Source organism: Helianthus annuus, chromosome 7 (assembly GCF_002127325.2).
Source record: "Helianthus annuus cultivar XRQ/B chromosome 7, HanXRQr2.0-SUNRISE, whole genome shotgun sequence".
NCBI lineage: Eukaryota > Viridiplantae > Streptophyta > Magnoliopsida > Asterales > Asteraceae > Helianthus > Helianthus annuus.
Genome location: NC_035439.2, coordinates 51,288,623 through 51,316,487, shown reverse-complemented (window position 1 = coordinate 51,316,487; position 27,865 = coordinate 51,288,623).

Below are 27,865 nucleotides of genomic sequence, written 5' to 3'. Positions count from 1 at the left end.
TCGTCCAAATTCTTTCAGTGGCACCGAGGGGGCAGTGGGACTCCTCCATTGGTTTGAAAAGCTAGAGTCAGTGTTCGAAATGTGCGAGTGCCCTGAGGCTCGCAAGGTCAAGTATGCAACTGGCACCTTGGAAGGGATAGCACTGACTTGGTGGAACGCCCAAGTCCAGATCTTAGGGTTGGCAGCTGCTAACGCCACACCCTGGAATGATTTTAAGGAACTTATCAAAAGGGAATATTGCACGCGTGAAGATATTCACAAGTTGGAAGATGAGCTGTATAATTTGAAAATGGTTGGGTCAGAGATCGAAGCGTATACCAAACGGTCGAATGAGCTGGCCGTGCTGTGTCCAACCATGGTAGACCCTCCGTATAAGCGCATTGAGATGTATCTCAAGGGATTGGCGCCAGAGATCCAGAGCCATGTGACATCGGCCAATCTTGACAACATTCAGGCTATTCAGCGCCTCGCTCACCGTATTACAGATCAGGCAGTGGATCAGAACAGACTGCCAAAACGTGTCAAGGCTACCACTGCTGCTGTCACCACTTCTGCTACTCCCAGTGACAACAAGAGGAAATGGGAGGGGGATTCCAGCAAGGGATCGGTTACTGTTCAGTCTCAGCAGCGCAAGACAAATGACTACCAGAATTCGACTCAGCAATCATCTGGCAGTCAGGGGCAGGGTGGGTATCGGGGAATTCACCCACTGTGTAATAAGTGCAACCGACACCACAGCGGAAGATGTCGCAGGGAACGTTGTCAAAGATGCCTCAAGATGGGTCATGAGGCTAAGGATTGTAGAAGCTCTCGACCAGCAAATCAGAACCAGCAACTCCCACCGCCAGCTCCACAGAACCAGCAGCAGCAACCACAGCGTGGAAACCGGGGATGTTTCCAGTGTGGGGCAGAAGGTCATTACAAACGCGATTGTCCTCAGTTGAACCAGAACCAGAACCACAACAATAACCAGGGCAACGGGAACAACAACAACAACAGGGGAAACAACAACAACAATGGCAACGAGGCAAGAGGTCAAGCTTTCGTGTTAGGACGAGGAGACGCAATGAACGATATTTGAATTTATAACTTATTTTGGGTTTTCATTATTATGTTTCCGCTACACAAACAAAGTTTGGTTTGAACATCAAATTTATTGGGTTTTATGAATTATTTTTAATTACTATACTTTATGTTTAATATGATGGATGGTTTGATATTATTGAACGCACCTGCCGTATTTATGGACCTTACGAACAGGGTGTGCAAACCCTACCTGGACAAATTCGTCATTGTCTTCATTGACGACATTCTGATCTACTCCAAGAGTCAGGAGGAGCAGCGAGCAGCACTTACGTCTTATCTTGGAATTTCTTCGAAAGGAGCAATTGTACGCAAAGTTTTCTAAATGCGACTTCTGGCTACGTGAAGTCCACTTCTTAGGCCATGTGGTGAACAGGGATGGGATTCATGTCGATCCATCTAAGGTAGATTCGATCAGGAACTGGCCAGCACCGCGTACACCGACGGAAATACGCCAATTCTTGGGTTTGGCGGGGTATTACAGGCGATTCCTTAAAGACTTTTCGAAGATCGCGCAGCCGCTTACTATGCTGACACAGAAAGGTGTCACCTACCGTTGGGGAGATTCCCAAGAGACCGCTTTTCAGTACCTAAAGGATAGGCTTTGCAGTGCACCTATTCCCTCATTGCCGGAGGGCACAGATGACTTCGTGGTTTATTGTGACGCATCGATACAGGGTCTTGGTTGTGTGTTGATGCAACGGGATAAGGTTAATTGCTTACGCTTCGCGACAACTCAAGATTCATGAACGGAACTACACGACGCACGATATAGAGCTGGGAGCTGTTGTTTTCGCGCTTAAGATATGGCGACACTACCTGTACGGTACCAGGTGCACGATTTACACCGATCACAGGAGTCTCGAGCATATTCTTAAGCAAAAGGATTTGAACATGCGTCAACGGAGATAGGTGGAACTTTTGAACGACTACGAATGCGCCATCAAGTAACATCCAGGCAAGGCCAATGTTGTGGCTGACGCCCTCAGTCGGAAAGACACCCTACCTAGGCGCGTGCGAGCGCTACAGCTTACTATTCAGTCCGGTCTTCCTGCACAGATACGAGCTGCTCAGATAGAAGCATTGAAACCCGAAAACGTCATGGCTGAAGCCTTACGCGGTTCAAGGCAACGAATGGAACAAAAGGAAGACGGCGCCTACTATGTAACGGGGCGTATTTGGGTCCCACTTTATGGCGGTTTACGAGAGCTTGTGATGGACAAAGCACACAAGTCTCGCCACTCGGTGCATCCGGGATCGGACAAAATGTACCACGACATCAGAACTACTTATTGGTGGCCTAGCGTGAAGGCCCACATCGCCACTTACGCTGGCAAGTGTTTGACCTGTGCAAGAATCAAGGTTGAATATCAGAAACTCGCAGGCCTACTGCAGCAGCCTAAGATACCTCAATGGAAATGGGAAGAAATTTCCATGGATTTCGTTACAGGCCTACCTAGATCTCAGCATGGGAACGATACAATATGGGGAAATCGTGGATCGACTCACCAAGTCTGCACACTTCCTGGCTATAAAGGAAACGGATAAGTTCTCCACTCTCGCGGACATCTATCTTAAAGAAGTTGTTTCGAGGCACGGGGTGCCCACCTCCATCATTTCGGATCGGGATGCACGATTCACGTCAGAATTATGGCAAGCGATACACAAATCTTTTGGCTCACGATTAGACATGAGCACAGCATACCATCCTCAGACCGATGGGCAGTCTGAGCGAACAATCCAAACTCTTGAAGACATGCTTCGGGCATGTGTTATCGATCTCGGCAACAGCTGGGAAAAGCACCTCCCTTTAGTGGAGTTCTCGTACAATAACAGTTACCACGCCAGCATTCAAGCCGCTCCATTTGAGGCATTGTACGGACGTAAATGCCGGTCACCTCTCTGTTGGGCAGAGGTGGGGGGATAGTCAGATTACGGGCCCAGAGATTGTAGTGGACGCCACAGAAAAGATTGCACAGATACGACAACGCATGGCGGCAGCACGCGACCGTCAGAAAGCCTACGCGGATAAGCGTAAGAAGCCACTGGAATTTCAGGTCGGGGACCGGGTATTACTTAAAGTCTCACCCTGGAAGGGTGTGGTACGTTTTGGAAAACGAGGCAAACTAAATCCGCGATATGTCGGACCATTCGAAATTATAGAAAGAATAGGCCCAGTAGCCTACCGATTGAACCTACCAGCTGAACTCGGGGCAGTTCACAATGTCTTTCACGTGTCGAATCTGAAGAAGTGTCTGTCAGATGAGACCCTTATCATTCCTTTCAAAGAGCTCACTATCGACGAGCGGTTGCAGTTCGTCGAGGAACCTGTTGAAATTACGGACCGGGATGTGAAGGTCCTCAAACACAAGAGAATCCCTCTTGTTCGAGTTCGTTGGAACTCCCGACGTGGCCCAGAGTACACCTGGGAACGCGAAGACCAAATGAAAGAAAAGTACCCCAGTTATTCGAAACCAATGCAACCACTACTGAGGCTGAAGCTACTACTACTGAATTTCGGGACGAAATTCCAAATCAACGGGGGGATGATGTGACACCCCAGGAAAACCAGTGAACGATGTAACTTACCTAGCTTCCTCAGTGAGTGCGTACCAAATTTCGGGACGAAATTTCTTTTAAGTTGGGGATAATGTGACAACTCAAATTTCCAAGATTTCTATTTCGTATTTATTGCACGATCATGTATTGATTGCCATGAAATTATATATGTTTTGATTGTTTGATTGTGTATAGTTGTTGGTTATTTGTGAAACTTGTCTAATGTGTAAACTTGGTGGTGGAACTATGAAACGATTATGAGATGGTGTGCATTTGTAAATTATAATACTTAGGGAGGTAGAGTGAAATTAGTGAAATCCTAGATACTTAACCCTAACCTCATTTCACTAATCATTTGCACACAAATCCAAAGCACGTACTTGTAACTCTCTAATCCTCTATGCAAGCATCATCACCAAATCATTTGGCACAAGAAAATCATCACTCTTGATTACTCTTTCTCTAGGATCATCACAAGGTAATTGTTTAATCATTGTTGTGATTAATTGTTGATTGTTTGATTGTTTTCAATTCTTGATTCTTGTGAATTCTTGTAAACCCTAGTCTCTATATAATACTCCTGTGTTTTTGATTGAGGTTGATTATTATAATGTGAAGATGATTAATCATATAATCAATTGCCTGATGATTTTGATGCGTAATGTGTAGACATAAAGATTGTTGTTTTGATCGGCTTAATGCAAACGTATGAACCTAGGGTTTTTGATCGTATGAATGAAAGATGTAACTGACGTTTGATTCTGTGCAAATTGAAGTTCACGTATGAAACTGTCTGAGTTTAGTGATATTGTTAATGTCCGAGTTTGATAACACACATGTCTGAGTTTATTCACAGCATCTAGTCCGAATTTGTTAAGAGAGAACGATCATGTCCGAAGTTGTTATATGAATGCTTATTGTCTGAGTTTAATAAATTGATTGTATCCGAGTTTATTAAGAGAAAACATGTCCGAGTTTGTTGATTGAATAAGGACCGAGTTTGTTGATTGAATAAGGACCGAGTTTGTTGAATGATATTGGTCCGAGTTTAAGGAATCATCCATTGTCCGAGTTTAATGATGACAATTGGACCGAGTTTATGAAAAACTCACAAGGTCCGACCTTGAGTACTTGTCCGAGTATAATGTCCATATGCTGTCCGAGTTTAATAAACTTAATATGGACCGAGTTTAATGACTTTAGTTTGGGCCGAGTTTAATCACTTGGTTTGGACGGAGATTAGTGACTTGCATTTGGGCCGAGTTTAGTCAATTGATTTGGTCCGAGATTAATATGATCTAGCATGTCCGACTTTAATAAGTTTATAAGTGGTCCGACTTTTAAACAGGGGAAGCCCCCCCCCCCATACTGTCTGAGTTTTAGAAGGGCAAGGCTCTGATGTTATGTGATATTCAGTTTGAAACAGTGAACTATGTGAATTGTAATGACTAACCTGTTAAGCTTATTAACAATAATCAAATGAAAGTACCTTATCAGTGGTAACTAGGTTAACACCCACGTGAGGTTAAACTGTGAAATCAAAGACACGACACATGAATTATGTGAATTGTATGAATGGGTTAACTGTTACGTGATACATGATTGACACATGATATTGGCTATCGAGCACTATGTGACATTAGATTACATGCGTATCGTTGCGAACATGAACTGATTTGTTATACGTGCATACAATAGGACTCAATTGATTACTTGTGAGTGCATAACTTAGCATACCGAGCAAACCAAGGTGAGTTCACACAGCCAAGGCATGGGGTTCCCAGGGTGGGAATGGGATTTGATTGTTTACTTGTACTTATCTATATTGGAACGTAGTGATGTGATTTGATGAACTATGGTACATACTCCGCTGATTGAACTACGACTAGACTAGTAACACTTATTGAACTGATCTTCGCACACCTGCCAAGGGTTGGCCGCGATATTATGACTGACTTCGCACACCTGCCTTTGGAAGGCCGCGAACTGTAATTTACTAATCTTCGCACACCTGCCTGGTCGGCCGCGATACAGATAAACCTAGTCTAGAACACTCGGGATGAACATCCCCCCTAATATCTTCGCATACCTGCCTGGGAGGCCGCGATGGAAACTAATACGATACACGACATAACGAACGAACATACTACTACTCACACTATACTATCACTGAACTGTAAACTGTGAACTCGCTCAACTATTTGTTGATCCTCTGTTTCATGCCTTGCAGGACTTTAGGTACATATGGAGCTTGCACAGGGAGGAGCAGGTCGTTGTGGAGATTGGATCGTGGCTGTTATGTTATACTTACAACACTTGAACTATTTACATACATTGGATATCATTATTACGCTTCCGCTACTTGAATTATGTTTTGTTGGAACATCAATCGTATTGAATAATTGGTTTACATTTATTATACTTGACATTAACTACATGTTCGATATGATTGTTGGCTTGATCCTGGTCAGTCACGCTTCCAAGCGGTGATACTCCGCAGGTGGATTTTTGGGGTGTGACAACCTTGTTAGACTACAAGAGTCAAAATACAAACCTTGTTTTGAAAAATGTATTGCAACATAAATAACCAACTCAAATCAAATTGGTTATAGTTTGTTATAAAATCTCGTAGCCATGATTCTTAACCCAAAACATTTGTTTTAGTAAAATAATTTGGAAACATCTCGTAAAAGCTCGTTAATAAAACTCGTATGGTTTATATCATTTCAAAAACCTCGTTGTGTGACATCGTTTTAAAATCGTTTCCCCAGTGAACTAAATAATGACACAAAATGTAGTATGATAAGAGCATTTATATATAAGATGTACCAGCGGCGTATCTACCATGCTTCTATCATACTACACCTGTCCCATGATTTATTCACATCCCAAAACCAATCGTTTAACCAAATCGTTTATCTTGTTTAATTTGTTTCAAATCGTGTAACTCATCCCAAAATCGTTTAACTCGTTTTAATAGTGAAAATACTTTTGGTCGCCTCGCTAATAACATTCAAACCTTCGTGACTCGCCTATCTCGCATTAACAAACCACCAAAGGGTAAGTTAATAATCTCGCATTAACTAACCACCAAAGGGTAAGTTAAAATCATCAGGTTCGGTCGCTACCCACCTAACCCACACATAACCATGGGTGCAGTCTGATAACGGGATTTGTCAGATCCTATGGTACCATAACCTAATACTGGTCGGTTTGGCCAAATTAATGAATGTTATTCGTTATGTAATTACAACCAACAAGTCTTGTTCACCTTATCAAAATCGTTATTAATTTAATATAAACCATTGTTTAAACATCGAAATCGTTTAACACATATGGATCACCCCAAAACAATCGAAAACAGTAAAATAGGGGAACTATGTACTCACTTGAGATTGTAGGGTATCCTTGATTTTGTGAACTATCGATGCACGGGCAATCAAGGAATCAAGTGGTACCTAGTATCGGATTGCTAGATAAATAAATCGACACCTAAATCGGGAGATAGGATAGAATGAGGTTCTATAAATCAAATGAGTATTTGAACTCATATGGTATGATTTAATAGTCCCAACATTCTGATTGAAAGGCCTACCTAAGTGCTTTTGACCCGTTTCGACCCATTATGGTAACATAAGCCACTATAATGCGTCGTTAGCGTAAAACTATGTTCGGACGGTAATCTATGTGCTATGCCAAGTCTTACATGCCCAATTATCCCTAAACATGTTACTAAATCAGATTACTTGTCAAAAATATGTTCACATAGTCAAATTACGGATTCTAGCTTCAAAAGGGCATTTTGGTCATTTACTATGGGCATACAAGCTAACTAGCAAATGACTAACCGATCCTACGTGATCATAAGGTTATAACCTCAGTGGTTATTCCCTATGCATTTATGATCACTAACTAAGCTTGGTCGGATCCAAAGATCGACCAAACGGGTCGGGTTCGGAAGTATAAGCGGTTGTTTAGACCGCTTATCTTACGACCCTAAACAAGCACAAACTAATAGTGTCGAGTTAGACATGTCAAAACATGTCTAACCTACTGATTTGGTATCAAAACAAAGTGTTTTGATACCCTAAAGTAGTTCCATTGCAAAATGCGTGCTAAAACGCATTTTGACCGAAACTTTGACTCGACACTACAACTAGATAACGTGGTAATCAGCGGTTATAATCGCGCAGGATTATAACTATCGTGATTAAAATCACGTGTCAAAGTTCAATTGAACTTTGACTTGACCAATTGATGGTCAAAACCGAAAGTCAAACTGTTGGCCAAACTGTTTGACTTTCTGCACTACATAAGGAAAAAGCAAGAAGAAGAATGAAAGAAGGCTCACAATAGTCTTTGCTATCTTTTCTACAAAGAAGACAAGTCCCAAATGCTTGAGAGAGAGCTCCAAAGCAGATGTGAAGAGAGGAATGAGAAGAATGAGCAAGGAATGAATGAAATGGATGGGCTATTTATACTTGTGGTGATGCTCTAGGATCATCACAAGTGGTTTGTTTAGCCATTAAGGAATAAATCTCATCCATACAAGTGTTAGGAGCAGGTGCAAAGCCTTGGAGAGGTGGTAACTTGGTTACCACACAAAGAAATTGCAAGTTTGGCCCCTGAAATTACAAACTGTTGCTGAAAACACACATTCTGCCCAGATGAGGCACTCGCGTAGCGCTAGGGCATAGGCCTTAGGGCTCGCGCTACGCTAGCATGTATCAGGTTCAGCAAAGTTTCAAAATTGACAGAAATGGTCCCTGCACGTGTTTAAAGCCTTTTTCGATGCGTTTAAACCCCGTTAACCTCATTTCAAGGCTCTAAAATGAAGTTAAAGCATAGGGGACCTGAAATATGCTCGAAAACATCTCGGATGTCAGTTCGTTTGGTCGTACGATCGCGTTGTTCGGTTAATTACGACGGAAGTCGTAACGAACGCAAAACCGATCCAAATTAAGCGACGAATGGAATTTTTGCATGGCGATCACTAAAATAAAAATATTTTAGTGTGTACAAAAATTTTGGATGTCCAGATGTGTCCAGAACGTAAGATACACGCGAAAATGCAAACTTACGCCGTTTTTGACACTTTTAGTCCCTGTAAGATCATATAAGCATGTTTTCGCACACCGAACCTATCAAAGCTTATTTCTAAGCCATTTTTAGGTTATATATGGTATGTTTAACTTATGATCAAGTTCCGGACTGTTCGACACCATACGAATCGGTATAGTTTCGCAGTTTGACACAAATAGTCCCTGCGATCGAATAAACTTGATTTCGGCATACCAAACCATCCAAAACTTATTTCTAAGTTATGTAAAGGTTATTTAAGGTATGTTAAGCCTATGTCACTATTCCGGAGTGTTTGTTGCATTAAACTGGTTATATTTACGCATCAGATCGCGTATAACCTTCCAGAAAGCGATTTAGAGCTTGAAATCGAACGAGAATTGATATGTGTAAACGATACACATATTTATACAAATTCCAAGTATGAAATACAATATTTCATTGATTTGGTATTTGTTCGATGGTCTTGGAGGCACAGATGTCACAGTCTCCCCTACTTCAGGAAATTTCGTCCCGAAATTTAATCAGAGGAAACTTGTGAGAGCTCGAAACATGAAGTCGAAAAGATAAGACAATACTGGTTGGGTTCTTGAACGTCTAGTAACTTTTTTTTTTTTTTGGGTAAAGGGTTACCCCGGTGATTCTATTAAAAAATGCAACCGCAATTAAGTACAAGTAGTGAGGATATGTTACACACTAGTTCATATACAGGACATGCCCCATATATGTAAAACAAAGCAAAAACCAAAAACCAATAACACCCCATAACCTAGTCTACTATACATCATGACACGACATCTAGTAGACAAACAATGCAAAAACACAAAACAAATCCTCAACCACCATCATCAAATATGAAGAAGCCACAAAACAGCAACCCCTTCAGACGAAAAACAGCTAGCCTATCCATTCGAGAACTTGGTAGAAGAGGTGCTTGCCCCTGCTTTCGAAGAGAAATGATGAGTACCCGATGTCATAAATGCACTAGTTTCATTGTAGACTTCTTCAACCTCCTCCTCATCCGATTCCTGCTGGTCATGCGGAGCTTCACCATTTTTACCCACTTGCTTACCCGTATCCGATAGAACATCAAACGGATTGTGCGTTTTGACACTAGGTGGCGGACCTGAGGTAGTAGCCCCCCCTTGCGGCTTGGATCCAATCGGCCGATATTCGAATTTCTGCTTCTGTTTATTAATAGGAAACCCTGATTTCCTAGCCGCTTTTTTGCGCTCCACATCCGTAAATCCCTCTTTGTCTACAGCCGGCTGCTTCACTTGCTTCCGGGGGTTGCTTCCCTCTTGTTTGTTCTGACCCGTTATCGGCCCCTTAGGAGCCCTCCTAGGCTGTCTCGGGCAGGAATCATCAGCATGACCAAACACCGTACAATGAGCACACCTAAGAGGACTCCATTCATATTCAACCGACAAAACCACTTTACTAAAGCCTTCCCCCTCCAACTCTGGAACTGCAATAACTATCTCCTCCTTAAACCCATTTTCAGCTGAAATCTCTACTAACGCTCTCGCGTAGCTACTCCTCCCCCAATTATCTGTGCACATAGATGAAGTGTACGAATCCAACATCTTAGGCTCACCAATAGCCGTAGCAATCATACTCAATCCATCCTCCGTATACGCAGCAATCGGAACATCATGGATTTTAACCCACACTTGCAGTTTCTTTACCTCCTTCTTTTCTAACATAGAAGTAGGAGACCAAACATGCAAAAACAAAGGCTGTGAACGGATAATCCAAGGGCCTTCTTTAAGAACATTCAACATACCAGCTTCATCATCAAACTTAAAGAAAAAGAACCCATTAGCATTCATCATTGATTTCTGTAATCCAAACCTCTTCCACTGGTTCTTTACAAAATAGTCCACAACCGGATAAGCAACTCTGTCTCCTAGGAAGTAACCATACAGAGTGTTCGCTAATTTTTCTTTCACTGCTCTAACCGAATCACGAGGCAGAACCACATCACAACCCTCATACGTAACCGTGCTAGCAAGAGATCGGAAATTTACCTTAACAGGTTTGGCTGCTAGAACCGATTCAACATATGACATCGGTTTTGATTTGTTACCACCATCACTAGTCATCCCGGACGATCTTATATTCTCTAACCCAGCCGGTTCAGCAACATGAACAGAATTAGGAGGCACATAAGTACTGCTAGAACGTGAGTTTCCAGCCTTGGTGTGTCCTGAATCCTTAGCCAAATCCTCGGATGTTGATGAATCCAGATTCTGCAGTTGAACGGGTCGGGAAACCTTTGTAAGTTCATCAATTATGTTTATCCCACGTTTTGGCTGCACTGAATTACCGTTAACATCAAGAAGCCGATCAGCAATCTGTTGAAACGTCAAAGGTGACCTTCCACCAGACTTAAATCGATCATCCATAACAAAGCACAAACAACTCTCTATTCCCCTACCGATCAAGACGAAGCAAAGAACCCACACAAAACCAGCCGACAACAAATAAAAAATAACGCCGAAACCCTAAACTAGCATAAGCCCTAACCCATGATTCTTACCAATCGGACAGTTAACTGATTAAACAAATCTGAATGACCAGCAAACAACTCCAATCTGCTTGAATATGAATTGACGGCGGCGAGAAACCCTAGATTAAACACGAACAGATCTGCCAACCAAACTCGTTTTAGATGTTAGAAACTTCTATAAACTAATCAGCTGCAGAAAGATCGATGAAAGGATGGTGAAAATTAGGGTTACGGATGAAGGTTTAGAATCGCCATTTGCTAGAGAGAGAATTAGGGTTTTCAAGGCGACACGTCTAGTAACTTTAATAACATTATGCTTGCAATGTAAGAGGGACACTTATATACAAGTATATGAAGTGTCATTGGTGCGTCCACCGTACCTCATTACATCGTTCACATTCCGTCATTGTTGCCACTATCAGTTCTTACACATGATAAATCTTACTGTGGTTTCTGTGCACTGAATTTCATAATTATGTACGCGTCCATAATTACGTAATTCCTTGCATAGTCCACACAGTGTATTTGATAATGTGTAGGGAGGAACCAAATGAACGAACCTGTGATGAGCGTGACTAGACCATCATTGAGTCCTTTAGATCAATAAATGATCTTTTAAAACAGACTACCTAGAAGTCTTTCCAGCTATATCACATATCATTCTTGACCAGATGTTGAATCAATCTTTAACTAGACCACTCAAGGGGTCTTTTTCGAAATATGAAATGGCACTTATATAATCCAAGGGTCTTAACTACCACGTAGAAGCCCATTAAGGATTTAAGGTAGTACCTTTGAATATCCTACTATGAATCCCTCATATGAAGATATGGAAGATTCTATGAGGATTTCGAAAACAAAATCGAATCACACAAAACACAAAGGAGAACACATAAACACATAATCACAAAATCGCATAATTGATTAATTCGACCTTTAATTTGTTATCTTTGGACCCGGGTATTTAAAGTACACTAGGAATCCAATCCATGGATTTTATTTGGCACTTTAAATATTTCCAAGAGTCTAACTATGAAGATAGAGAGATCTTGATAGGAATTCGGCTTGTCCTTATTGAATTTTAATGTACGTATTAAGGCGTACAAAGAATCCAATCAAAGGTTCCGATTAGAGCGATAATCATCCACAAAGATCTAATTGCAAAGATAATAAGATCTTATATGGATTTCAGAATTCGAATAGCAGGGGATGCTTTGAAACCTTGCACTAGACGTGCTTAGGTCGACACACGAGGAAAAATCCTCATGAATTTGAGGTGCTAGCTATGCCAAGGCGACATATGAAGCAGAATTTGGAGGTTGGGTACAAGATTGAAAAAGTAATACCCTTAGTTATCTGACCAAGGATTTAAAGTGATTACTCCAAATGTCACTTGTATCCGGTACTTCGTTTCTTGAAACGAGTATTTAGAATTTTCGAGGAAATCATGAGCGATCACATGAATGGAAGAACTACAAGAGTAGTTTGTAAATAACATAATTCTTTGGTGTAGGTATTATAGGGGTATGCCATACACACGTGTAACTACACTTGTACATCAGAATTGTGATCAACGATTTATTTATAAACCAAACAGGTTGTTTCAGAGTTCAACAAAAGAAACAAAAGCATAAGTTTCTAATTATTTCAAGCATCAGCTTCTTCTAATCAGCCTAGTGCTTATCCGTGGGTCAGATTTGCATTGACAAACTTTGGGTATTCGTCCCTGAAATGACTCGTCTCGTCATAGAAGTAGCAAGTTCCAGGAGGAGAACGAGCTTGTGCTGGATTTGCTTGAAGTTGAATAGGGTTCTGAATAGTTTGGTTTAATGTAGCAACTGAACGACAGTCTCTTGCCAAATGACCAAAAAGTCCACACTTGAAGCATATTTGGCATTTGACACTAGCATGGTGATGGAGGTTACACTGATGGCACAAAGGGGCTGTTCCTTTGTATGGTGCTCGTGTAACAGTAGGACCTGCAACAGCTTTGTTTTGGATGACAAAACGGCAAATGTTAACCAAATGTCCCCATCGCCCACAGTGGGTACATTTGAAACAAGGTTCTTGATTCGGATGATGGCTATTGCATTGATTGCAGAAAGGAGCAGTTCCCAAGTACCGCTTCTTGGCTGGTGGTGTTGCCACCTGACCAGGTCCTGCTTGATTTGGTGCAACGGCTGGAGGATTCTTTAAGGTCTTACGCTTCTTTGACCTTTTTGAAGGCTTGGCTTTTGCTTCCTTTGATGCTTCTCGGGTGGTTTCATCCTGGAGACGGGACATGGCAATAGCTAATTCAGCAGTCTTCAAGATTACTTCGCCTACTCGTTGGGCAACTTTAGTAGCCTGTTCGGACATCTGAGCGTCGTTGCGATGAACTGACATTTTGAAGGAAGGAAAGACAAAGGGGGAAATGAATGAAAGGCTACCGGGTAATCAAAATAGAATGGCAATGCATAGAAATTGCGATCATTTGTTTGTTACCTAAGGCAAACAAATGAGATGATGACTAATCAAAGTAAATGAGTCATATTAATGTATTACTGAAGACATGCTCGCCTATAAGTGAACACTCACCCCAAGAGTTCCCAGGTAAGAGTGACTGGTCCGATACTGCGGATTTGTACGAACACTCTAGCCTTAGACAGAAAACTCAGGGTACAGGCATTCACTCTTCCAGTTTGCACGTGTTCACATTATTTAGACCCGAACTTTGACGAGATTTTGAAAACTCAAAAAGGCATAAAGCCAAAGATGAATCAAACCGGAAGGGTTCAAAACCGTATAACAGAGGGTTCAAAACCTAGTAATCAATCATCCTAGAACAGATGATTAATTTTCGAAGCGGATTCGAAAGTTATGCTCTTATTGTGGTTGTCACTTAAGGATAAGTGACGGTATTGTTTTATGACTAAACGCAAGTAAACTCGCGTTAGGGTCCTAGGAAGGTTATAGACTAGGTCAAAGCATTACTAATAACCTAATTCCCTATAACCATGAGCTCTGATACCAACTTTTCTGTCACACCCCGACCACGTTAAAACAATAAACCGTGGCGGAAACGTCGGGGAGTGTTGTAACAGAATCATTGTTTCAAAACACACGGAATATTGAAGTTTTGTTTTATTAAACATTATCCGTTTACATCGTCTTGAAATCTAACAAACAAGTTAAACATAGTCTATCATTGTTATTAAGTCACTAAGGCCTCGTCCAGTCCTATATGAGTGTGCATTCTAGCAATCGACATCAATCAACAATACCTGAAACATATGTGAAAACAAAGTCAGCAAAGAAATGCTGGCGAGTACATAGGTTTTATGAGAGTGTCGGATTCATGGCTAGTTTATATGTTGCAGTACCTTGTTAGACTACAAGAGTCAAAATACAAACCTTGTTTTGAAAAATGTATTGCAACATAAATAACCAACTCAAATCAAATTGGTTATAGTTTGTTATAAAATCTCGTAGCCATGATTCTTAACCCAAAACATTTGTTTTAGTAAAATAATTTGGAAACATCTCGTAAAAGCTCGTTAATAAAACTCGTATGGTTTATATCATTTCAAAAACCTCGTTGTGTGACATCGTTTTAAAATCGTTTCCCCAGTGAACTAAATAATGACACAAAATGTAGTATGATAAGAGCATTTATATATAAGATGTACCAGCGGCGTATCTACCATGCTTCTATCATACTACACCTGTCCCATGATTTATTCACATCCCAAAACCAATCGTTTAACCAAATCGTTTATCTTGTTTAATTTGTTTCAAATCGTGTAACTCATCCCAAAATCGTTTAACTCGTTTTAATAGTGAAAATACTTTTGGTCGCCTCGCTAATAACATTCAAACCTTCGTGACTCGCCTATCTCGCATTAACAAACCACCAAAGGGTAAGTTAACAATCTCGCATTAACTAACCACCAAAGGGTAAGTTAAAATCATCAGGTTCGGTCGCTACCCACCTAACCCACACATAACCATGGGTGCAGTCTGATAACGGGATTTGTCAGATCCTATGGTACCATAACCTAATACTGGTCGGTTTGGCCAAATTAATGAATGTTATTCGTTATGTAATTACAACCAACAAGTCTTGTTCACCTTATCAAAATCGTTATTAATTTAATATAAACCATTGTTTAAACATCGAAATCGTTTAACACATATGGATCACCCCAAAACAATCGAAAACAGTAAAATAGGGGAACTATGTACTCACTTGAGATTGTAGGGTATCCTTGATTTTGTGAACTATCGATGCATGTGTCACACCCCCAAAATCCACCTGCGGAGTATCACCGCTTGGGAGCGTGACTGACCAGGATCAAGCCACCAATCATATTGAACATAGCATAACATAAATAAAGTAGTTCGTAAAACCTCATTCAATACAATTGATGTTTCAAAACAAACATAGTATCAGTAGCGGAAGCATAAGTAAATAACCCAAGTAAACCATAAGTTCAATTATTCGAAATGTTTAAACATAGCGTTCATAATCCACTGCCCACAACGTCCCGCTCCTCCAGTGCAAGCTCCATAAGTACCTAAGGTCCTGCAAGGCATGCAGCAGATAATCAACAAACTAGTTGAGCGAGTTCACAGTTTATAGTTTAGTTTGGGTAATAGTGCGTTTGTTCAATTAAGTTTTGTATCGTATCAATTCCATCGCGGCCTCACAGGCATGTGTGCGAAGATCATGTTCGTTAGTTCGCGACCATAGTCCTTACCGACCAGGGTGTGTGCGAAGGCAATTTATCAGTTCGTTCGCGACCATAGTCTTTACCGACCAGGGTGGGTGCGAAGGCAGTTGAGTAGTTCGTAAGCATCAACAGTTTAATCGTTCGTTACAGTATCAAAGTATGCACAAGTAATCATCCAACCCATTCCCACCCTGGGAACCCATGCCTTGGCTGTGTGAACTCACCTTGGTTTGCTCGGTATGCTAGGTTATGCACTCACAAGTAATTTATTCACGTCCTATCGTATGCACGTATAACAAATCAGTTCATGTTCACAACGATACGCATGCAATTTAATGTTCACATAACAGTCAGTTTGCATATCGACACAACACGTATTATTTCACAGTAGAACATCAGCTATCATTCAATTCATGGTCATCTTTCGACACATTAGAGATCTTTCGACTAACAGGTATCATAGCTATCTTTCGAACAGAATGTTATGTTTCGAACTTAATGTTATCATTCGGTCATTGCTATCCTTCGGTCAACACTATGTTTCGAACATCTAGTATCTTTCGGTATCTTTCGGTTACTACCATGTTTCGAGTAACTGATATCTTTCGATGGATATCAGTTACGTTACAAGTTTCCAAGTTTTGCTGTGATTATCAATTAACACCAATATCACAAATCAGTTAACATCAACCAGATCAAACAAGCATAATTCCCATGTTTATCAAGAACCCTAATCTGAATAACAAGATTATTTAAACTATCCAACTTACACATAGGTGTCGATTACATGAACATGTCCGATTACCATATTTAGCCGATTATCAACCTGATTAACATACATATCCAATTCGTATACAAACAATCCGGCCGATTAATCAAACAAGTTTGACCGATTTGCTAACCGATCAACAACAACATCCTAGTAATCATGACTATTCAATCCAATTATATTTGCTAAACCTAGCTTATCCGATTCATGACAACATATAAACAACATATTGCAAGACCATTGATCAATCATGAAATCATACATCATAAACAACATCACACACTAACCGGAAATCGGGGTTGCGGAAATAAAATCCTTCGAACAGGGACTAAGTCTGCTTTGCCGTCGCACACACACAAAGGAACTAGGGTTTTTCTTAGAAAATAACCATCAGTTTACATGCACTCCCATATATACGTATCACAGTAATGGGCCAAGCCCATTGGAAAGACTGGGCCGAAACATATCGAAGGATATGTTTCGTGCTCGAAGGATATGTTTCGTGCTCGAAGGATATGTTTCGAGGTCTTCGAATCGAAGGTCATCCTTCGTGGTCCTTCGAATCCTTCGAACTGTATGACATGTTCCGATCTAGACTAAGTGTTTTAATAATAATCCTAACATTATATTCTACCACAGCAAGTAATCACATATAGGCCAAATGACAATCGTTTCATTAAAACACAACACGTACAACTTCCAATTCACAATACAAACAACTAAACAGTCAAAGTCAACACGCATCAAGTGCGAAAGTGAAAATCAGAAACTCGAGTTGTCACATTATCCCCAACTTAAAAGAAATTTCGTCCCGAAATTTGGTACGCACTCACTGAGGAAGCTGGGTAAGTTACGTTGTTCACTGGTTTTCCTGGGGTGTCACATCATCCCCCCGTTGATTTGGAATTTCGTCCCGAAATTCAGTAGTAGTAGCTTCAGCCTCAGAAGTGGATGCATTGGTTTCGAATAACTGGGGATACTTTTCTTTTATCTGGTCTTCGCGTTCCCAGGTATACTCTGGACCACGCTGGGAGTTCCAACGAACTCGAACAAGAGGGATTCTCTTGTGTTTGAGGACCTTAACATCCCGGTCCGTGATTTCAACTGGTTCCTCGACGAACTGCAACCGCTCGTCGATAGTGAGTTCCTTAAAAGGAATGATGAGGTTTTCATCTGATAGGCATTTCTTCAGATTCGACACGTGGAATACATTGTGAACTGCACCGAGTTCAGCTGGTAGGTTCAACTTGTAGGCTACCTTGCCAATCTTTTCTGTAATTTCGAATGGTCCGACGTACCGCGGATTTAGTTTGCCCCGTTTGCCAAAACGTACCACACCCTTCCAGGGTGAAACTTTCAATAAAACCCGGTCCCCGACCTCAAATTCCAATGGTTTTCTACGCTTGTCCGCGTAGGCTTTCTGACGGTCGCGTGCTGCCGCCATGCGTTGTCGTATCTGTGCTATTTTTTCTGTGGCGTCCACTACAATCTCTGGACCCGTAATTTGACTATCCCCCACCTCTGCCCAACAGAGAGGTGACCGGCATTTACGTCCGTACAATGCCTCAAATGGAGCGGCTTGAATGCTGGTATGGTAACTGTTATTGTACGAGAACTCCACCAAAGGGAGGTGCTTTTCCCAGCCGTTGCCGAAATCGATAACACACGCTCGAAGCATGTCTTCTAGAGTTTGAATAGTTCGCTCAGACTGCCCATCCGTCTGAGGATGATACGCTGTGCTCATGTCTAATCGTGAGCCGAAAGATTTGTGCATCGCTTGCCAAAGCTCTGACGTGAATCGTGCATCGCGATCCGAAATAATAGAAGTGGGCACTCCGTGCCTCGAAACAACTTCTTTCATGTAGATGTCTGCTAGGGTAGAAAACTTATCCGTTTCTTTGATAGCCAAGAAGTGAGCAGACTTTGTGAGCCGATCAACGATCACCCAAATAGTGTCATTCCCACGCTGGGATCTAGGTAAGCCCGTAACAAAATCCATGGAGATTTCTTCCCATTTCCATTGCGGTATCTTAGGCTGCTGAAGCAGGCCTGATGGTTTCTGGTACTCGATTTTAACCCTTGCACAAGTTAAACACTTGCCGACGTAAGTTGCGATAAGAGCTTTCATGTTTGGCCACCAATAAGTTGTTCTGATATCGTGGTACATCTTATCCGACCCTGGATGTACCGAGTAGCGAGACTTGTGCGCTTCATCCATCACAAGTTCGCGTAAGCCGCCATAAAGTGGGACCCAAATACGCCCCGTTACATAGTAGGCGCCGTCTTCCTTTTGTTCCAATTGCTGCCTCGAACCGCGCAAGGCTTCAGCCTTGACGTTTTCGGGTTTCAGTGCTTCTAACTGAGCAGCTCGTATCTGTGCAGGAAGACTGGACTGAATGGTAAGCTGTAGCGCTCGCACGCGCTTAGGTAGAGTGTCTTTCCGGCTGAGGGCATCAGCCACAACATTGGCCTTGCCTGGATGATACTTGATGGCGCATTCGTAGTCGTTCAGAAGTTCAACCCATCTTCGTTGACGCATATTCAAATCCTTTTGCCTAAGAATATGCTCGAGACTCCTGTGATCGGTGTAAATCGTGCACCTGGTACCGTACAGGTAGTGTCGCCATATCTTAAGCGCGAAAACAACAGCTCCCAGCTCTAAATCGTGCGTCGTGTAGTTCCGTTCATGAACCTTGAGTTGCCGAGAAGCGTAGGCTATCACTTTATCCCGCTGCATCAATACGCAACCCAGACCCTGTATTGATGCGTCACAATAAACCACGAAGTCATCCGTGCCCTCTGGCAATGAAAGAATAGGTGCGCTGCAAAGCCTATCCTTTAAGTACTGAAAAGCGGTCTCTTGAGTATTACCCCATCTGTAAACGACACCTTTCTGTGTAAGCATAGTGAGTGGTTGCGCGATCTTGGAGAAGTCTTTAATAAATCGCCTGTAGTAACCCGCCAAACCCAAGAATTGGCGTATTTCTGTTGGTGTACGTGGTGCTGGCCAGTTTCTGATCGAATCAACCTTGGATGGATCGACATGAATCCCATCCTTGTTCACCACATGGCCTAAGAAGTGGACTTCACGAAGCCAGAAGTCGCATTTTGAAAACTTTGCATACAGTTGCTCCTTTCGAAGAAGTTCCAAGATAAGGCGTAAGTGCTGCTCGTGCTCCTCCTGACTCTTGGAGTAAATCAAAATGTCGTCGATGAAAACGATAACAAACTTGTCGAGATAGGGTTTGCACACCCTGTTCATAAGATCCATGAAGACTGCAGGTGCGTTTGTAAGCCCGAATGGCATGACAAGAAACTCGTAATGACCGTAGCGAGTTCTGAAAGCGGTTTTGGAGACGTCCTCATCCCGGACTCTCAGCTGATGATACCCTGACCTTAAATCAATCTTGGAATAGTAACACGACCCTTGCAACTGGTCGAATAAGTCGTCGATGCGCGGAAGAGGATAACGGTTCTTCACTGTCACCTTGTTGAGTTCACGGTAGTCTATACACATTCTGAACGTACCGTCTTTCTTCTTCACAAATAACACTGGAGCTCCCCAAGGCGAAGAGCTTGGACGAATAAAGCCCTTTTCCAAGAGCTCTTGCAGCTGCTTCGACAGTTCTTCCAGTTCGGTTGGAGCTAAACGATACGGTGCGCGGGCTATTGGTGCTGCTCCTGGAGCTAATTCAATCTGAAACTCAACTTGACGATGAGGAGGTAAACCAGGTAAATCTTCAGGAAACACTTGAGGAAAATCACGCACAACTGGTATATCCTCCAGCTTCTTTTCCTTTGCTGATGCGTCAGTGACAAGTGCCAGAATGGCGGTATGTCCCTTTCGTAAACATTTCTGCGCCTTTAAGTAAGAGATGATGCCAACCACAGCACCACTCTTGTCACCTTGTACTTCGAGAGGTTCCTGACTGGAGCGAGGAATACGAATAACTTTTTCTTTGCATAAGATCTCCGCATGATGTTGGGATAACCAATCCATACCGATGACGACGTCGAAACTACCCAAAACTATGGGTATGAGATCAATCGAGAAAGTCTGACCCGCTAAAACAATGCTACAACCCTTGACTACATGAGCGGCTTCTACACTTTTACCATTTGCTAGTTCTACGACGTGTTTAGTGTCTAGGGGTGTTGGTGTACGTTTTAATAATTTACCCATTTTCAGTGACATATAACTTGTATCAGCACCCGAATCAAATAAAACAGTAACATAAATATCGTCGAGAAGAAACTTACCCATAACCACATTGGGATCATTCACTGCATCTCCTCGACCCAACACAAAAGCACGACCTCGAGCTTCATTGCCGTTGTTGTTGTTACCATTACCCTGATTGTTGTTATTCCCGTTGCCCTGGTTGTTGTTGTTATTGCGATTCTGGTTCAACTGAGGGCAATCGCGTTTGTAGTGACCTTCAGCCCCACACTGGAAACACCCCCGGTTTCCACGCTGTGGCTGCTGCTGCTGATTCTGTGGAGCTGGCGGTGGAAGTTGCTGGTTCTGATTCACTGGTCGCGCGCTTCTACAATCTTTGGCCTCATGGCCCATCTTGTGGCATCTTTGACATTGACTCCTGCGACATCTTCCACTGTGGTGTTTGTTGCACCTGTTACACCACGGGTGATTTCCCTTATAACCACTATGTCCCTGACTGCCCGATGACTGCTGACTCGGACTCTGGTAATCGTTGGTGCGACGTTGCTGAGTTTGGGACTGAACAGACGCTGATCCCCTGCTGGAATCCCCGTCCCACTTTCTTTTATTCTCGCTGGGTGTGGCAGAAGTAGCAGCAGTGGGAGTGACTGTAGTAACAGCTGTAGCAGTAGCGCCGACACGCTTCGGCAGTTTATTCTGATCCACTGCCTGATCGGTGATGCGGTGAGCGAGACGCTGTATTTCCTGGATATTGTTGAGGTTAGCCGAGGTAACGTGGCTCTGTATTTCTGGCACCAAACCTTTGAGATACAACTCGATACGCTTGTAAGGGGGGTCCACCATAGTTGGACATAACACAGCCAACTCATTCGATCTCTTGGTGTAAGCTTCGATCTCCGAACCAACCATTTTCAAATTATACAACTCATCCTCCAACTTGTGAATGTCTTCTCTAGTGCAGTATTCCCGCTTGATCAGTTCTTTGAATTCATTCCAGGGTGTGGCGTTAGCAGCTGCCAACCCTAAGATCTGCACTTGTGCGTTCCACCAAGTGAGCGCAATCCCTTCAAGTGTGCCAGTGGCGAACTTCACCCTGCGAGCCTCAGGGCATTCACACATTTCAAAAACCGACTCGAGCTTTTCAAACCAGTGGAGGAGTCCAACTGCCCCCTCCGTGCCACTGAACGAGCTAGGGCGACAGTCCATGAAATTCTTGAATGTGCACCCAGGTTGTTGCTGAGCGGGTTGACCTATTGTGTACGAATAGGGCAAAGTTAAGTACGAGAATTAATGTAGGATCTAAAGATCCTAGTGTCTATACTGCAGGGTGTACTACCTGCTTGGGCGGCTGCAACTGCCGCAGCAACGAGAGCCTCTAGCTGGGCTTGAGTCATGGTAATTCGTGCGGCCATTGATCTTCACATCAAAGGCAACATAAGTGAGAAAGGTTCGCGAATAGTGCGATGACAGAAGAGTGTAAGCACATAAGTATTCTCATGCAATGACAAGTTGTGAGCAAAGTAATGTAGGCATACTACGAGCGAAGTTCTAAGCAAATTCTAGCATGTAGGCAATAAACATAAACCTTATTACCTAAGAAGTTGAGTCTTGCACGTGGAGCGAAGCGTCGTTGTGGATCGTTGAGAGCACTGTTCTGGTTATAGTCTGGTTTTAATAAAAACGTTTTTCCATATTAAAACCAAGTTCTCTATAACCAATGGCTCTGATACCAATCTGTCACACCCCCAAAATCCACCTGCGGAGTATCACCGCTTGGGAGCGTGACTGACCAGGATCAAGCCACCAATCATATTGAACATAGCATAACATAAATAAAGTAGTTCGTAAAACCTCATTCAATACAATTGATGTTTCAAAACAAACATAGTATCAGTAGCGGAAGCATAAGTAAATAACCCAAGTAAACCATAAGTTCAATTATTCGAAATGTTTAAACATAGCGTTCATAATCCACTGCCCACAACGTCCCGCTCCTCCAGTGCAAGCTCCATAAGTACCTAAGGTCCTGCAAGGCATGCAGCAGATAATCAACAAACTAGTTGAGCGAGTTCACAGTTTATAGTTTAGTTTGGGTAATAGTGCGTTTGTTCAATTAAGTTTTGTATCGTATCAATTCCATCGCGGCCTCACAGGCATGTGTGCGAAGATCATGTTCGTTAGTTCGCGACCATAGTCCTTACCGACCAGGGTGTGTGCGAAGGCAATTTATCAGTTCGTTCGCGACCATAGTCTTTACCGACCAGGGTGGGTGCGAAGGCAGTTGAGTAGTTCGTAAGCATCAACAGTTTAATCGTTCGTTACAGTATCAAAGTATGCACAAGTAATCATCCAACCCATTCCCACCCTGGGAACCCATGCCTTGGCTGTGTGAACTCACCTTGGTTTGCTCGGTATGCTAGGTTATGCACTCACAAGTAATTTATTCACGTCCTATCGTATGCACGTATAACAAATCAGTTCATGTTCACAACGATACGCATGCAATTTAATGTTCACATAACAGTCAGTTTGCATATCGACACAACACGTATTATTTCACAGTAGAACATCAGCTATCATTCAATTCATGGTCATCTTTCGACACATTAGAGATCTTTCGACTAACAGGTATCATAGCTATCTTTCGAACAGAATGTTATGTTTCGAACTTAATGTTATCATTCGGTCATTGCTATCCTTCGGTCAACACTATGTTTCGAACATCTAGTATCTTTCGGTATCTTTCGGTTACTACCATGTTTCGAGTAACTGATATCTTTCGATGGATATCAGTTACGTTACAAGTTTCCAAGTTTTGCTGTGATTATCAATTAACACCAATATCACAAATCAGTTAACATCAACCAGATCAAACAAGCATAATTCCCATGTTTATCAAGAACCCTAATCTGAATAACAAGATTATTTAAACTATCCAACTTACACATAGGTGTCGATTACATGAACATGTCCGATTACCATATTTAGCCGATTATCAACCTGATTAACATACATATCCAATTCGTATACAAACAATCCGGCCGATTAATCAAACAAGTTTGACCGATTTGCTAACCGATCAACAACAACATCCTAGTAATCATGACTATTCAATCCAATTATATTTGCTAAACCTAGCTTATCCGATTCATGACAACATATAAACAACATATTGCAAGACCATTGATCAATCATGAAATCATACATCATAAACAACATCACACACTAACCGGAAATCGGGGTTGCGGAAATAAAATCCTTCGAACAGGGACTAAGTCTGCTTTGCCGTCGCACACACACAAAGGAACTAGGGTTTTTCTTAGAAAATAACCATCAGTTTACATGCACTCCCATATATACGTATCACAGTAATGGGCCAAGCCCATTGGAAAGACTGGGCCGAAACATATCGAAGGATATGTTTCGTGCTCGAAGGATATGTTTCGTGCTCGAAGGATATGTTTCGAGGTCTTCGAATCGAAGGTCATCCTTCGTGGTCCTTCGAATCCTTCGAACTGTATGACATGTTCCGATCTAGACTAAGTGTTTTAATAATAATCCTAACATTATATTCTACCACAGCAAGTAATCACATATAGGCCAAATGACAATCGTTTCATTAAAACACAACACGTACAACTTCCAATTCACAATACAAACAACTAAACAGTCAAAGTCAACACGCATCAAGTGCGAAAGTGAAAATCAGAAACTCGAGTTGTCACAGCATGGGCAATCAAGGAATCAAGTGGTACCTAGTATCGGATTGCTAGATAAATAAATCGACACCTAAATCGGGAGATAGGATAGAATGAGGTTCTATAAATCAAATGAGTATTTGAACTCATATGGTATGATTTAATAGTCCCAACATTCTGATTGAAAGGCCTACCTAAGTGCTTTTGACCCGTTTCGACCCATTATGGTAACATAAGCCACTATAATGCGTCGTTAGCGTAAAACTATGTTCGGACGGTAATCTATGTGCTATGCCAAGTCTTACATGCCCAATTATCCCTAAACATGTTACTAAATCAGATTACTTGTCAAAAATATGTTCACATAGTCAAATTACGGATTCTAGCTTCAAAAGGGCATTTTGGTCATTTACTATGGGCATACAAGCTAACTAGCAAATGACTAACCGATCCTACGTGATCATAAGGTTATAACCTCAGTGGTTATTCCCTATGCATTTATGATCACTAACTAAGCTTGGTCGGATCCAAAGATCGACCAAACGGGTCGGGTTCGGAAGTATAAGCGGTTGTTTAGACCGCTTATCTTACGACCCTAAACAAGCACAAACTAATAGTGTCGAGTTAGACATGTCAAAACATGTCTAACCTACTGATTTGGTATCAAAACAAAGTGTTTTGATACCCTAAAGTAGTTCCATTGCAAAATGCGTGCTAAAACGCATTTTGACCGAAACTTTGACTCGACACTACAACTAGATAACGTGGTAATCAGCGGTTATAATCGCGCAGGATTATAACTATCGTGATTAAAATCACGTGTCAAAGTTCAATTGAACTTTGACTTGACCAATTGATGGTCAAAACCGAAAGTCAAACTGTTGGCCAAACTGTTTGACTTTCTGCACTACATAAGGAAAAAGCAAGAAGAAGAATGAAAGAAGGCTCACAATAGTCCTTGCTATCTTTTCTACAAAGAAGACAAGTCCCAAATGCTTGAGAGAGAGCTCCAAAGCAGATGTGAAGAGAGGAATGAGAAGAATGAGCAAGGAATGAATGAAATGGATGGGCTATTTATACTTGTGGTGATGCTCTAGGATCATCACAAGTGGTTTGTTTAGCCATTAAGGAATAAATCTCATCCATACAAGTGTTAGGAGCAGGTGCAAAGCCTTGGAGAGGTGGTAACTTGGTTACCACACAAAGAAATTGCAAGTTTGGCCCCTGAAATTACAAACTGTTGCTGAAAACACACATTCTGCCCAGATGAGGCACTCGCGTAGCGCTAGGGCATAGGCCTTAGGGCTCGCGCTACGCTAGCATGTATCAGGTTCAGCAAAGTTTCAAAATTGACAGAAATGGTCCCTGCACGTGTTTAAAGCCTTTTTCGATGCGTTTAAACCCCGTTAACCTCATTTCAAGGCTCTAAAATGAAGTTAAAGCATAGGGGACCTGAAATATGCTCGAAAACATCTCGGATGTCAGTTCGTTTGGTCGTACGATCGCGTTGTTCGGTTAATTACGACGGAAGTCGTAACGAACGCAAAACCGATCCAAATTAAGCGACGAATGGAATTTTTGCATGGCGATCACTAAAATAAAAATATTTTAGTGTGTACAAAAATTTTGGATGTCCAGATGTGTCCAGAACGTAAGATACACGCGAAAATGCAAACTTACGCCGTTTTTGACACTTTTAGTCCCTGTAAGATCATATAAGCATGTTTTCGCACACCGAACCTATCAAAGCTTATTTCTAAGCCATTTTTAGGTTATATATGGTATGTTTAACTTATGATCAAGTTCCGGACTGTTCGACACCATACGAATCGGTATAGTTTCGCAGTTTGACACAAATAGTCCCTGCGATCGAATAAACTTGATTTCGGCATACCAAACCATCCAAAACTTATTTCTAAGTTATGTAAAGGTTATTTAAGGTATGTTAAGCCTTATGTCACTATTCCGGAGTGTTTGTTGCATTAAACTGGTTATATTTACGCATCAGATCGCGTATAACCTTCCAGAAAGCGATTTAGAGCTTGAAATCGAACGAGAATTGATATGTGTAAACGATACACATATTTATACAAATTCCAAGTATGAAATACAATATTTCATTGATTTGGTATTTGTTCGATGGTCTTGGAGGCACAGATGTCACAACAGATGTCTTCGGTGTCGAGTCTTCAATCTTCAGTCTATATCAGTCTTCTCGAACTCCTCCAAAATATCTGACAATGTAAAGCATCCTCAATCTCTGTCTTCTTTTCATTTCCAGGATCTCGACCTAGTTCTTACCCCACTCTAATTCTCTTGATCAGATCTCTTGCTTCCTTAAGTTCATCAGCATCAGCAGATTGCATAAATCACAAGATTCAAAATTTGCTCTTATAGAATCAGGATCATGACCTGGCTTCCTCTTCAGGTATCAAAACCTGGCTAACCTGCATAATCTCTACCTCACAATAAATTTCACAAATTTAAAATTTGACAAATTTATATATCACACATAAGTATCAAAACATTCAATGAATGATTTTACAATTTTAATCTTTGATGAACCACTTGTAGAAATAGAATGATTTAACATTTAAAAACTTCTGATGACCACTTGTAAGCAAAGCATTCAAACCTTTTTCTCATTATACACAGACTCCCCCTCACGAAATGTTCATCATGTTTAGCACTCAGATATTTGAAAATCAACTTTCCAACATCAGTTGTCGAAAATCTTTTTGGATTTTTCAAAAAACTTATGCTAAAACACACTGAAAATCTTTTTGGGTTTTTGGTTTTAATGAAATGTAATAAAGAAATATTTACATACAATATTTTTGTGAGTTTGTGTAAGAGGATCGTATCAGTTTATGAGACAAATCATTAACACCGTTAAGCTTTAAACATTTTAAGTTCTAAACGATTCACTTAGATTGTCAGTATACTGATCCACTTAAATTTTCACACAAACTTCAACTGTTTCAAGATACGAGATTAATGTTTTAAGCACTTAAACTTATTCGAGTGTCCCACCTCAGAATATACTCCCGTATCCAGACTTCTATATTCAGTCTTACAGGTGAATGTACACTAATGATATCTGTAAACGGGTAACTGCGAGACCGTGAGAGCTCAGGCTAGAACTTCCGTTCGTAGAAAGAGATGACGGCTCGTCTTTAGGTGTGTCCCGTTAGGGGATCTTTTCTTCAACAGCACATGATTAGCATTTTGCAATGGTTCATCATTTTTTATACTAAGGGTGAGCTTAAAGAT